General features: G+C 43.3%; 1 protein-coding gene across 20 annotated transcripts in view; it reads right to left on the bottom strand.

Moving 5' to 3' along the window:
• Window positions 1–13411, bottom strand: part of LOC103793320 (guanine nucleotide-binding protein G(i) subunit alpha-2-like) — a 154682-nt gene that overhangs the window by 67593 nt on the left and 73678 nt on the right. For 5 of the 20 annotated variants that reach the window (XR_013535688.1, XR_013535683.1, XR_013535682.1 and 2 more), the window contains one exon: window positions 1–13411. This exon is cut by the window's right edge and continues 15382 nt beyond it. The exons of the other annotated variants lie outside the window; for them this stretch is intronic. The gene's annotated coding sequence lies outside the window, so the exon portion shown is untranslated. 20 annotated transcript variants of the gene reach the window in all.

Below are 13411 nucleotides of genomic sequence, written 5' to 3' on the forward strand. Positions count from 1 at the left end.
TTTCTTATTTTAATTAAGGAACATGGCAGAATACACTTTCATTGGTAGTAGACAGTATGAAAACAAGGATCAAAACACATAGAAAAGTTTTCCTCTTTCAAACAGAACAATTGGACTCCTCCTGTTCATCCATGCAGCCACTTAATAACCACGGACAGCGTGCGTTCTACGTTAGAGGCTTTTTGTGTTAGATGCTGTATCCCTGACACCCCTTTACAGCTCTTTATTGAGGTTCTAAATATCCTAGTCTATCCTTCAGATGCAGCGTTTCATGGGACATGCTGCTGGATCTCCTGTGCGTGCTTCCTTCTGTGGCTGCAGGTGGCACGCCAGAGCAGTGCCCCACAGGAGCGGAGGATTTCCAGGTGAGCCCCTACACCCACTGCACCTCCCACGCTCACTCTTCAACACACATTTGTCAGCAAAGGTCCAGTCCTCAAGCCTCAAGTTCAGGAATTCAGAAATTGTATTTTATCAAGGTTGGTCAGGAGCTAAGGGAATGGAGCCAGCTATACCCAAGAAACAAGAGACCCCCAATGGAAGCTGTCTTGCTGTTTTGAAATTATACCGTGCACCTGTCCTGGATCAATGTGCCTGCGCAGTGAATTAGGTATCAGAAAATCATTTGGTGATCATGGAGTACGGGTAATGGATTGAAAGGCGTTTTTCTATAGAATATGAAAGCAACTTCAGTGCCAAATGACCACATCTTGTGATGAGAGCACCATGTCTGCCAGATGGCATAGGTGGCACCACACTGTTGTCTCTTTCAGCCTCTGCCTAGTTCCCACTTCAGCAGAGTGTTCCTGCTTACATCTGTGGCAAACCCTCAGCTAGCTTCTCCTCCCAGACTGAGAATCCTCCTAAACACACCTCTCACTGTTTACCTTCCAGGGGTCAACAGACTTCTTCATTTCTACCAGGGTGATACCAGGCTCTCAGAATTCCTAAGGATCAAGGGGTGGGTGGAAGTACAGGTGGATGCATGAAGAGAAAGCAGTGCCAGTTACTCAGACTGTGCCTGGGCTACCAGAATCCTGAGCTTCTTGCCCCCATTCAGGAGGTATTAGGGGTCCCACTCTGAATCATTACTAGTTTGCTCTTTAGATTTATTTCCATTTCTTCCAAGTGCGTGTGTGTGTGTGTGTGTGTTGCCACTGATACTACTTGTCCCTCTCAGTGATTAAAATTTAAAAAGATATATTTGAAAAAGCGGTGTGTCATCTATTCTGTTAACATAAAGTCAGTATTTATGAGGTGTGGTCAAAGGTGTGGTGCATCTGTCTCTTTTTAAAGACGCAGGGAATTGATCCATGGCCAAAGTTCAGTGGTTTCCCCTATCAGAGTAAAAGCCAGAGTCCTTGCTGGATGATGCTGTCCGCACCCCTCCCCATTCACCTCTGAATTGCTGAGGTCCTTTCCACCACGCTCCCTTCTATCCCTCAGCACCCCCACATCCCCACTGCTCCACCCACACTCACACCTAAACTGCTATAGATCTTTGCACCTGTGCTGGCATATGGCTCTTTCCTTCCTGCTGTCATTCAAATACCACTCTCACAGGGAGACCCATTCTTATCTCACTACACACCAGAGCACCTTCCCCAGCCCTCGCCATCCTTCCTGGCTGAATAAATATTTGTGGAGTGAATGGATATGGGCTGTGACTTACCTGCCAGTTACTCATCACTGCACTTTCCCTGTGCTTTTCCAGCTAGCACTCTCCCTTGAATTCTGCACTGGCACCTGAACACCTTCAGGAAAACTTCAATGACTCCCTCTCACCCAGCTTTACGTGGGGATCCTTCCTCTATATCCATAAATCTTTTCATGAACATTTACTCTAATACATAATTCACAGTGAGTCACAGTCTCCGACTAGACTGCCACCTCCTTGGCATCATGGACCGTTTCTTGATGATTTCTGAGCCCCACTATCACGGCATCCCACCCATTGAAATCGATTCTCAAGCAGCTCTGAATGAAGGACACATGGCCTCTCCTTGCCACTCTGAGGCAAGAGAGAAACGACATCTTCCTGTTCCTGGTGAGCCCTAGGGTGAGTCACTTCACCATTTCCAGAGATAACAGGTGGCTTGATTGCTTCTTCTTTCACTCTTCACTTCCCCAGGTTAATAAATCCCAGTTCGTTTCATACTCTTTATTTTTTCAACCATTTCACTTCTTGCCATCCCCTTCCATGTCCAAATCTCCTTCAGAAATAGAAATTAATTTCAAATCAGTCAGAGCATCACGACTTCTTTCCAAGTTAGAATTACTGCCTTATGAAACATGGGATTCAACGCAGGGCTCCGCCTGACGAGACAAAGCATTCCAAACTAAAATGTACAACCGTATCTTCTAGCTCTGTGACCGCTGATACTTTACAGCAGTGGCTCTCCAACTTTGCCCTGCATCCAAATCACCAGGAGACTTGCTAAGAGGGAGCCACAGATTGTTGGGTCCCACTCCCAGAGTTTCGGATCCAGAGGTGGAGTCGGGATTTGCACTGCCACAAGCTCCTGGTTGCTGCTGATGCTGCCAGTCTGAAGCCCACACTTTGATAACCGTGACTTTCTCGTAACGCTTCAAGAAGTCGTAGGTACTAAGTTGATGCACCTGTGAAGGGTTAGATTTCCCTCCTCAATTCCCAACACCGCCAAGATAAGCAGCTGCTGACTATAGCATAACAGCCCTTCTCAAACTCCAATTAGGACGCAGATCACCTGGAAATCTTGATCAACCACTGATCCTTATTTAGCAGGTCAGTGGTGGGGATGGGGGTGGGGGTGGCCCAAGGTCTGCTGTTCTAATCAGCCCCCAGGTGATGCCAGTGTGGCTGACCCTCCACCCAAACGCTGAGTTGCAGGTGTTACAAGTTATACCAAGTCTATTAAGTATTAAAAGGAAGTGACTTTCTTAGGTCTCAAAGCTTTGGGTCGTTTCTAAGACATTTGATTCAGGTCTGAGCTCTAAAACTAGCAAATACTTGTTTTTTCCCTCATGAGTCAACTTGAGAATATACTTTTATTCTTTGTTTAAAATTTGACAAAATAGAAACAAGTTAACATTTTTAACTTTCACCCACATGAAACTTCCAGCCTGAATGGGCCCAGCTGACTCACTGTCCCTGCCCTAAGATACCTGAGCTCTATTCAGACACTGCAGATAATGGTAAACCTGGAGAGAGGGTTGGGAGGGGTGGGGCTGTTTATCCTTGTTGACTGAGAAACCTACTCTTTGTCCTGTGCTGGGTTTTGTTACATAGTTACAGCATTTAGCCCCCATTGACATCCTGCCTCAGAACACCATTATCTAATGCACTACTGAGCTCAATTCTCCCAAAGGCCTGGGTTATCTCTTTTTTATTTCTTAGGCTATAAAGAGATTGTGGTAATGGGGATTTGAAAGAGAAAATGCCTCCCAAAACCTACCTAATCCAGGACATAGCCTTTATATTAAAATGTTGTGAACACCTGTATAAATATATATATGGTATATACCCACACATACATACACACACATAAAAAGAAAATGCCTCCTAAGACCTACCTAATCCAATGTGACTCTCTTACACCTGCATGTGGACAGTAAGTGAACATTTAGGGGAGGCAGGAGAAGCTACATACTTTGGAGGGTCCAGTATAAAACAGACATGCAGAATTCGATTGTTAAGAATTTCAACACTGCAACAGCAGAGAATTAATCCAAGTGCCAGGCCCTTCTAAGCTCCTGTGCTCATGAGACCAAGCCTGGGGGAAGAACTCAGCCATAACGAAAACCCCGTGAATTTGGAAGCTCTCACTCTCTTCTCTTCTTCCCCCCTTTCTCCCTTTCAAAACGTATGTCAGGAAACAAGAGCTCCGATGAGAATAGTGATGTCCTTTGTTCCGTGGTTGAATAAACACTTGTTCCCGTCTCATCTTTGTTCTGTCTTTCCTTTATTTTCTGCCAAACAGCTCAACCTTTTGACTAAGAAAAACCCAACTAGATCCCACTGGTTCAAACAAGGGCTAAATTGAGTGCTACCTTTAGTCCGATTGTGATAAGATGGCTTATCTCATCTATGATAAGAAAATGCACTGCACAAATGTGACTAGAAGGGAGGGTGTGTAGTCTCCTCAGGTGAGATTTTCAAGTCATCAGACAGCCCCTCTCAAACTCTGAGGCCTCACCATGTATCTTGTTAAATGCAAATTCCGATTTAGGAGGGGTGGAAGGGACGCAGGGCGTACCTACGCGGTGAGGCTGTGAGGCCAAGCACCACACTTCGAGTGGCAGAGCTCTAGAACTACCCTGTCCCTTAAGGTAGACACTAACCACAGGGACCTATAGAGCCCTTGAAATAGAGATGTGCTCTGAATGTAAAATGCACATCACTTTTCAAAGATGTAATTCGAAAAAGAAAATAAATATCCCATTAAGAATTGTATATTCATTTTATGTTTTAGATCTATTGGGTTAAACAAAGGGTATTATTAAAATGTATTTCACCTGTTTCTACTTTTTTAATTTGGCTAGTAGGAAATTTAAAATTACATATGTGGCTCGCTGTTGGACAGCACTGTTCTAGGAGGTCAGATGGAACTTGACTGATCCATCCTCTTCATTTCTTTATGAATTCCTTAGGGCGAGAGCATGGAACCAGCCCTGGACATCACCCGGGGAGATGAGTTCATCTCTGATGGTCTCATCACATCAAGTTTTCTTCGTCGGCTTTCACCACCCCAATACAGACACACAGACACACACACACACACACTCACACACACACACAGGAGTGGAAAAGACTAGAGGATAGGACCTCGTCTTAAGCATCTTTCTGTCCTCAATACCCAGCAGAGTCTATTATCTAAGTAATCCACAATATCTGAGATGTGCCTCCTCTATGTAAATCATTCTTGGCTCCTCCCAATGACACTTCTGGGTCACTGTAGATATTTCAAAGTAATAATGTGTTTTCTCAATAATATTTTCTTCCAGAAAATAATATTTTCTTGGCTTACCTAGTACTGGCTGCATGGGCTCAATGAGCATCCATGACACAATGCTACTACTCAGTGCATATCGAAGGGTGAATGTTAGTGGCTCTTTTCTTGCCACCATCACCAAGTTTACAATTACAGTGTTTCTACCACGATCACAGCTGCTGCTGATAGCTACACCTCACTGGGTGCTTCCTACACACCAGGCATTGTACTTGCACTTCAGATATGGCATTTCACCTAATCCTCACAATGCCACCATGCTGGGCATCATTACTGTCTTCCACTTTCCATATGAGGAAAGTGAGTTTCCGAGAGGTTAAGAATCTTGCCTGACAGAGATAGGATTCAGGTCCAGTTCTCCAAAGTCTGTGTGTTCAATCCTGGGTATCTATAACACTAGCAGAGCACTCAGAATCATCAGTACAGCAAAGAGGAAAAAGCAAAGTGGGATGGTTTTGAAGAGCGTGTGAATATGCATACCTAGAGGCATTCTTTAATATTTTTTCCTTGATCTATTGTTAAATGAGAAATATATAATATTTCTCAATACATAAAAAAATAGAAAAAATAAGTCATCCACTTTTTTCTCTAAATCAAGGAACATGCAAATCTGTAAATCTGACATAACCTTTATATCAGAATGTTGTGAGCACATATATACATATACTGCATATATGTAATATTACCCACACATACATACACACACATAAACTGTTACTAGATCCACATGGTACTAAAAAGTGTGCTTTTAAAAAGCCACCAGGTACGTCTTTAATAAAGCCTCAAATCATGTAGGAACGAAATTGGACCTGCAGTAGAAAACAAAATGAATTCTTGGTATAGATCAACAGTTAAAAACAGTTCAGTTATTAACACAGGGCATGTCAGAGTAACACATTGGGCAAATACACTTATAAGGAGAAATATGGAAGAATAATTCAAAATAAATTACCAATGAATTGTTTTATGATAAAAGCACAAGTTTTGAAATGGTCTTTAAAAGTCAGATTTAAAATTTTTGAATTGGGCTCAGGTTTAAAGGCTCTAATTGGCTTTATTCTTTCTCATTAAAAGAGCTGTTCCAGGCTGGGTGTGGTGGCTCACTCCTGTAATTCTAGCAGTTTGGGAGGCCAGGGCAGGTGGATCACTTGAGGTTAGGAGTTCAAGACCAGCCTGGCTAATATAGTGAAACCCCATCTCCACTAAAAATACAAAAATTAGCAGGGCATGGTGGTGCGCACCTGCGATTCCAGCTACTCAGGAGGCTAAGGCATGAGAATCATTTGAACCTGGGAGGCAAAGATTGCAGTGAGCCAAGATCATGCTGTTGCACTTCAGCCTAGACGACAGAGCAAGAATCTGTCTCAAAAAAAAAAAAAAGAGCTGTTGCACCCCAAAAAAGGTTTTATGATGACAGTTTTACTTTGGGCATTACCTCTGTATATCAATATCTCGGTACAATTTTAAAACACCAACACTTTAAAATAACACACAAACTACTGTCACCAAACCAAACTAGGTCCATTTGACTTTGGAAAGTCAAGGACCAAAGCACTGGGTTTTGGCAGCGAGAAAGGTTTATTGTGAGTAGACTGACAAGGAGACAGTGGAAATGCTCCAATCTGTCTCCCTGAGCTTGAGGCTAGGTTAGGTTTTATAACCATAGGGTAATGAGGATGATCTAATCTTGCAATGAGGTGATGCTGGAAGGCATGATCTGACTGGATCCTGCCATGGGGTGTCCACTTCTTAATTCAGTCCCCACTCCTTGGTCCAAGCACTTAGGTTCCTGCATGCTTGGTTCATCTGGGCATGCTCAGGTTATGTGACGTCCAACTTGGAGGGTCCATGGAACTGAAAAACAACTCACAACTCTGTTACATGAAAGTCGAACCAGATCAGTCTGATTACGTTATGCTACTAAGTCCATGTTGATAAAACTGTAAAAAACATAATCCTTAATCCCTATCTTGTAGTTCTACTGAAAGAGATTACATTCATATTTCTACATCAAAAGTGTTGGTTGGATAAAATTTCTGGAATACTAAGAACCAAAATGATCATAATTATTATAAGAAAGCAGTAGTCTTTTTTTTTTTTTTTTTGAGACAGAATTTTACTCTTTTTGCCCATGCTGGTGCAGTGGTACAATCTTGGCTCACTTCGACCTCCACCTCCGGCAGGAGTTCAAGTGATTCTCCTGCCTCAGCCTCCTGAGTAGCTGGGATTTCAGGCACCTGCCATCATGCCTGGCTAATTTTTTGTATTTTCAGTAAAGATGGAGTTTCACCATGTTGGCCAGGCTGGTCTTGAACTCCTGACCTCTCGTCCCCCCAGTGTGCTGGGATTACAGGTTTGAGACATCGTACCTGGCCCAAAGCAGTCATTTTAAAACAAGATTGTGACCAGCCAGAATAACTGGTTTCCATTTTTACTCTTCAATTGATTGATCATTGCATCTATGGTCAAATTTGCTGTGTAGTTTTTCTGTTTTAACAATGCTAAGGCACTATGTCAGTGTAATCAAGGGAAACCATCTAAATTAGGTATTAAAACCCGAAATCCGTATTCTGATTGAATGCCATACTTACTACACTCAATAAATATAAATAGTGGCTCAACACACACTGTAGTAAATAATGTGCTTTTAAAAATCCACCAGGTAAATCTCTAATAAAGCCTCCAATGACTTAGGAGCAAAATGAGTCCTGTCATAGGGAAGAAAATGAATGATCAGTATAGTTCAAATTGCCTAGAAACATCCTGTGTCAACATTACTGTCAGTTCCTTGGTACCAACATATTGCTCCTTAATGACTCCACGCCTCCAGAACCTGTAGTCCTCCCGACAACTCATTTCACAGAGACGCATTTATTTTGGAAAAGTGTACGTACTACCAGCCTGTCCATTACAACACTCTGTCAATGTGAGACTTGGCCATAAAAACCTGCTGTATTTTGCCCTAGACAGCAATTATTGAATATCCCTCAACATATGTGTCAAACACATAAGAAATTGCTCCAGGCTTTTCTATCTTTTCATTGCTTAAAGGAGGCCTTCGTAGAACCTGAGGCTTCAAAAATAAAAGTTGCATGGTGAAGGCCGAATAGGAGCAACTCATTCTTAAAAAAGAATAAAATTAATAAACCGCATCTCCATTGACACCTAGTAAGTCCCCAGAAAGGTGTAGAGCCCTGGATTTATAAGGCTAGGAAACATATTACAGGAATAAAACCCAAACCACAAAGAGGCGTACTGTCTACAACGGCTGTGGTCACTAGGGAATCTGTGTTTCAATGCTGATGCTTCTGTGCCTTCCCTTTTCTAAATCAGGTTAAACGGGGCTCCTCACAGCAGAGCTGTTTCTCCTGACCCTCTGACATCCTGCAAGCCTACAGATTGACCTGGCTCATGCAATTACTTTGTTATTTTAGAGACAGGGTCTTGCTCTGTTCCCCAGACTGGAGTTCAGTGACACGGTCACCACTCACTCACTGTAGCCTCGACCTTCTAGGCCCAAGCAATCCTCCCACTTCAGCTTCCTAAGTAGCTGGAACTGCCAGTGCATGCCATCATACCCCGCTAATTTTTTTTTCTTTTAATTTTTGCTAGAGAAGGGGTTTCACTATGTTGCCAGGATTGGTCTTGAACTCCTGGATTTAAGCAATCCTCCCACCTTGGCCTCCCAAAGTGCTAGGATTACAGGCATGAGCCACCACACCCGGTCTGCAATTATTTATCTTCAGAGTTCCCTGGGGTCCGGCAGAGGAAACACTAGCAAGGCCCCATATGAAAGGAGGAAGCCAGGGACCCTGGGAAGGGCTGCAAAAAATCAGGAGGAAGTGAGGCTGAAAGCCAAAGAAACCAGGGAAGGCTTCCTAGAGGGGTGGCTTTCAGAGAGAGATGTTTCTCACTGCTCTGATCCCGCACCCCACACTCCCTCATCTTCCTTATCCACCTGCATTAAAATGGGAGCACCCCTTATTCGGAGTTCTCTGACTTTCAGAGTGAAGACACGAAGAGATGGAATGAATGTAACCTTTTTAGCCTCCTTTCTTCCCTTCTCTTCTCACCATTTCCTTTTCTGTCCACCTCTGCTCCTTTTCTGCCTTAGGGCCTTTCCACATGCTGGTGCTTCCCATCTAAGCCCAGATCACATCTCCAGAGGAAAGGTCTGGGGGTGAGTAAGTGCCCTGCTCTTCCCTACCTGCTCTAGGACTCCAGATCCTAGAGAGAGGTTGCGTATCTTGCTCTGAAAGCCACCCCTGTAGGAAGCCTTCCCTGGCTTCTTCAGCTTTCAGCCTCACTTCCTCATTTCCAGTGCAGATTTTTTGCAGCACTTTCTGGGGACTCTTCCTTCCTCCTTTCATACATGCCTTTGTTAGCATTTCCTCTGCCAGAACACAAGCTCCTCCAGAGCAGTGTCTGACCTTCCAGGAGGCACTCAACAAATCATAAATAGTTTGATTAATTTGCCCACATATGTTTCTGTCTTTAAAAACCAGTTGTCACAACTTCATTTCATCTTTTGCCAACTGCCTGACTCATAAGACATTGTTTGTTGGTTGGTTGGTTGGTTGGTTGGTTGGTTGGTTGGTTGGTCGGTGTTCGTTTGTTTGGAGATAGTGTCTTGCTCTGTTCTGGAGTGCAGTGGCATGATCACAGCTCAGTGCAGCCTCAATTTCCCAGTCTCAAGGGATCCTCTCACCTCAGCCTCCTGAGTAGCTGGGACTACAGGCATGCACCACCATGCCTAGCTAAATTTTGTTTTTGTAGAGATGGGGTTTCATCATGTTTCCCAGGCTGGTTTTGAACTTCTGCACTCAAGCAATCCACTCACCTCGACCTCACAAAGTGCTGGGATTACAGGCATGAGCCACCGTGCCCAGCCCAGAAGATGTTGATCTTTACAGTTTTCCTAAAACCTGCTTATTAATACAACTCTTCCTTGCAACATTAGGTGTTGGAAAAAGCGTTCTCTCTCTCTCTTTCCATCCCTCTCTCATTCAAGCTCCATCTCGTACCCTGCAAAAAATTTTCAATATGGAGCTTCTCTTTTAGTCAATCTGATGCTTTGTATGGTTTGTTTTCTCTTTTTACTTAAGTGTGCGCACATTAAAAAGTAATGAAATATCCCACCGAGCTGAAATGTGAACACATCTGCTGTTTGTTTTCCGAAAAGCTAATTAATAATACATCTCTTCATCTAGTCTGATGCATCCATATATATCATGCCTTGCTCTAGGAGCATTCTGGGGCCAATGATCACTGCCGTATCTAGAGCACCTATTTCAATTTTCTGCGATTAGTAGCAAGAGAAGGACCATAAAGAGTAGGTCTCTAGCCCCAAGTGGAAGCAAAAATGTGTTGAACATAGACCTTATATTCACCTTTTAAGCAGTAATGTCATTGATGAGAGTTTTGTTTATACCTCAGGGTGTTGTTGGCAAGACAGTTTTCCTGGGTCACACAAAAGTACTAAAAATCAATTTGCAGAGCAAATATTATGTAACTTAATCTCAACTTTCTATATTTGTACTGTTGCTATAGGCAAGTCATTAACCTGGGTATGCCTCAGCTTTGTCATTTGTAAAATGAGGATGGCCTACATGGTTTTCAAGGGCTCTTCCAGATATGACAGCTTATATGGTTATTTCTATTTAGAAGCAATCATGAAAAATAAAAACGCACGGTGAGTAATTTGTCACTTACTTGTTTTCAAAAATAATAAATTTGGGTTGTTCAAGTAACATCAAAGCATATCATAAAGCTAAATCACTGATGATTTCTCCCTTAAAACATAGTCTAAAAGAATTCAATGCTGGCTGGGCGTGGTGGCTCAAGAGTGTAATCCCAGCACTTCGGGAGGCCGAGGCGGGTGGATCTCGAGGTCAAGAGATCATCCTGGTCAACATGGTGAAACCCTGTCTCTACTAAAGATACAAAAAATTAGCTGGGCATGGTGGCGCGTGCCTGTAATCCCAGCTACTCAGGAGGCTGAGGCAGGAGAATTGCCTGAACCCAGGAGGCGGAGGTTGCAGTGAGCCGAGATGGCGCCATTGCACTCCAGCCAGGCCATCTCAAAAAAAAAAAAAGAATTCAATGCTAATTGATTATTACCATTTAGTAAGCTAACAATATTATAGCCTATAGCTAGGCAATATTTTCTAGAGCTTTCACAAATTGCAGCCAAGCACCATAAATTCTACAGTTTTAGGTTATTGCAGTGAACAAAATGCTCAACTATGTGATAATGCAGCAGTTTAGAGAGAAGCAGCCTCCAGGCAGCAGCAAGGGCTATGCAAAGTGGCAGCCTCTCCCGGGAGACGCTGTTTCCTGTGGTCTGTCTGTGCAGATTTGACTCTGAAGTTTGGAAGACTGAGTGAACTAGAATCACGGTGGTAATTTTTACATGAGGGATAAATGTAAGAATCAATGAGACTGGGGCTAGGGTGTGGTGCCTCATACCTGGAATCCCAGCAGTTTGGGAGGCCAAGGTGGATGGATCACCTGAGGTCAAGAGTTCAAGACTGACCAACATAGAGAAACCCTGTCTCTACTAAAAAATACAAAGATTAGCCGGGTATGGTGGTGGGCACCTGTAATCCTAGCTACTCAGGAAGGTGAGGCAGGAGAATTGCTTGAACCCAGGAGGCAGAGGTTGTAGTGAAGCAAGATTACGCCATCGCACTCCAGCCTGGGTGACAGAGCAAGACTCCATCTCAAAAAAAAAAAAAAAAAAAGAATCAACAAGACTGGAGAAAATCTTTCCTAGATATCTTATTAATACCTTATTATGCACCCCCAGCCTAGTCTCCATATCAGAATACTCAGCAGTCTTCCTCTTCATCCAGGTCTCCTCCACCTACATCTGACACAAGTGACACAAATTTGGCGTGTCCACAAATGAACACACCATGCGCCCCTGTGCAACGACCCCTCCCAAACCATCTCCCAGCCCTGTCCCAGTGTCCCCATTGGCATGAGGTACCGCCATCACCACCCAGTCACCCAAGTAAGAACCTTGGTGGGGTCATTCTCATCTCATCCTACTCCCCATGTCCCACACCCACCCATTCCACAAATGAATCAGGGCCAAAGTGTATGCACACACTGTGCCCAAGAGAGACACGTGCACGGGAGAGATGAACGGGGTGACCAGCTCTCCTGGGACTGACTGTCCCAGTTTTAACACTGAAAATCTCATGTCGCAGAAAGCCTCTGTGTCCTGGACAAACCAGGGCAAATGGTCACCTTGGAGGGAAGGAATTTGAAAGCACAGGGATGACTTCCTGGAAGAGATGACACCCAGAAGAGAAGGGGACGGAGTATACAAAAGCATGCAATGGAGGAATCAGTGGTGTGGGTTACTGGAGTGTGGCATCTGAGGAATGGAGGGGTAACCAAGGGGTCTAGAAAGGTAGGCAGGGGCTGTATATTGGACTTGACTACATACTGTTGTCAGTTTTCACAGAAGTAAAATAATCAGATTTGCATTTTTCAGCAGGTGTTTGAGACTGGACCTCAACATTGATGAACTATTGATGGCTAGAAACAGGTGTTTAATATTATTTCTAAATTGTCAATAACTTCTTTACTATGATTCTAAGGGTAGAAACTAGAATTAGCCTTGGCGACAAATTATTCCTGTTTTGGAAGGGATTCATTGGGACTCTCTCTTAGTCAAGCTGGTGTAAGATAAGTCCTCATTTGTCCTTGGCGTAACACCAGATGCTGGTAAAATAACCCGGACATGGAGCCAATCGCAGTGGGTGAAAAGGACCATTGGGCCTGTGGCTTCCCAGTCAGAGATTTAGGATGTTAAATCCAAATGCAGCCCTATCTGGTTTCAGACGTCACCTCCAGGATAAAAAGATATCCATCTTGGCTGGGTGCAGTGGCTCACACTTGTAATCTCAACATTTTGGGAAGTCGATGCAGGAGAATCAGGATTGAGATATCCACCTCGCCAGTTAAAACTGTGCCCCCACATGGACCATGTAGCCTATAGTAGTCTAAAATAAGTTGGCATTTTTAAAATAAATCTTGTGATTGGTACAGGTTTATTGTATCATGAGATTCTGTGTTGAAAGTGGTAACGTAAAGGAAATATAAACACTTTAAATATAATTTTGGTTCCTCTATTTTTTTCAATTGTTTAATATACCAGGAACTTCATAAATGGAAATGGTCTAGATGCCCCTCAAACCCTTAAAGGACTTGCAAAGGAGTGTGCATCCAGAGACAGGAGGAACCTGTGACCATTGTTTGCAATCTCTGTTATCTATATGTTTATCTCTTAAGCATATATTACTTAGTTTTGCCTGTTTTGTACTATATATCAATAAAATCTGGATTCTGTTGTCTTGTTTCTTTCATTCAAAATTATGCTTTTTAATATTTATCCATGTTGATAGTGTAAT

This window comes from Callithrix jacchus, chromosome 5 (assembly GCF_049354715.1).
Source record: "Callithrix jacchus isolate 240 chromosome 5, calJac240_pri, whole genome shotgun sequence".
NCBI lineage: Eukaryota > Metazoa > Chordata > Mammalia > Primates > Cebidae > Callithrix > Callithrix jacchus.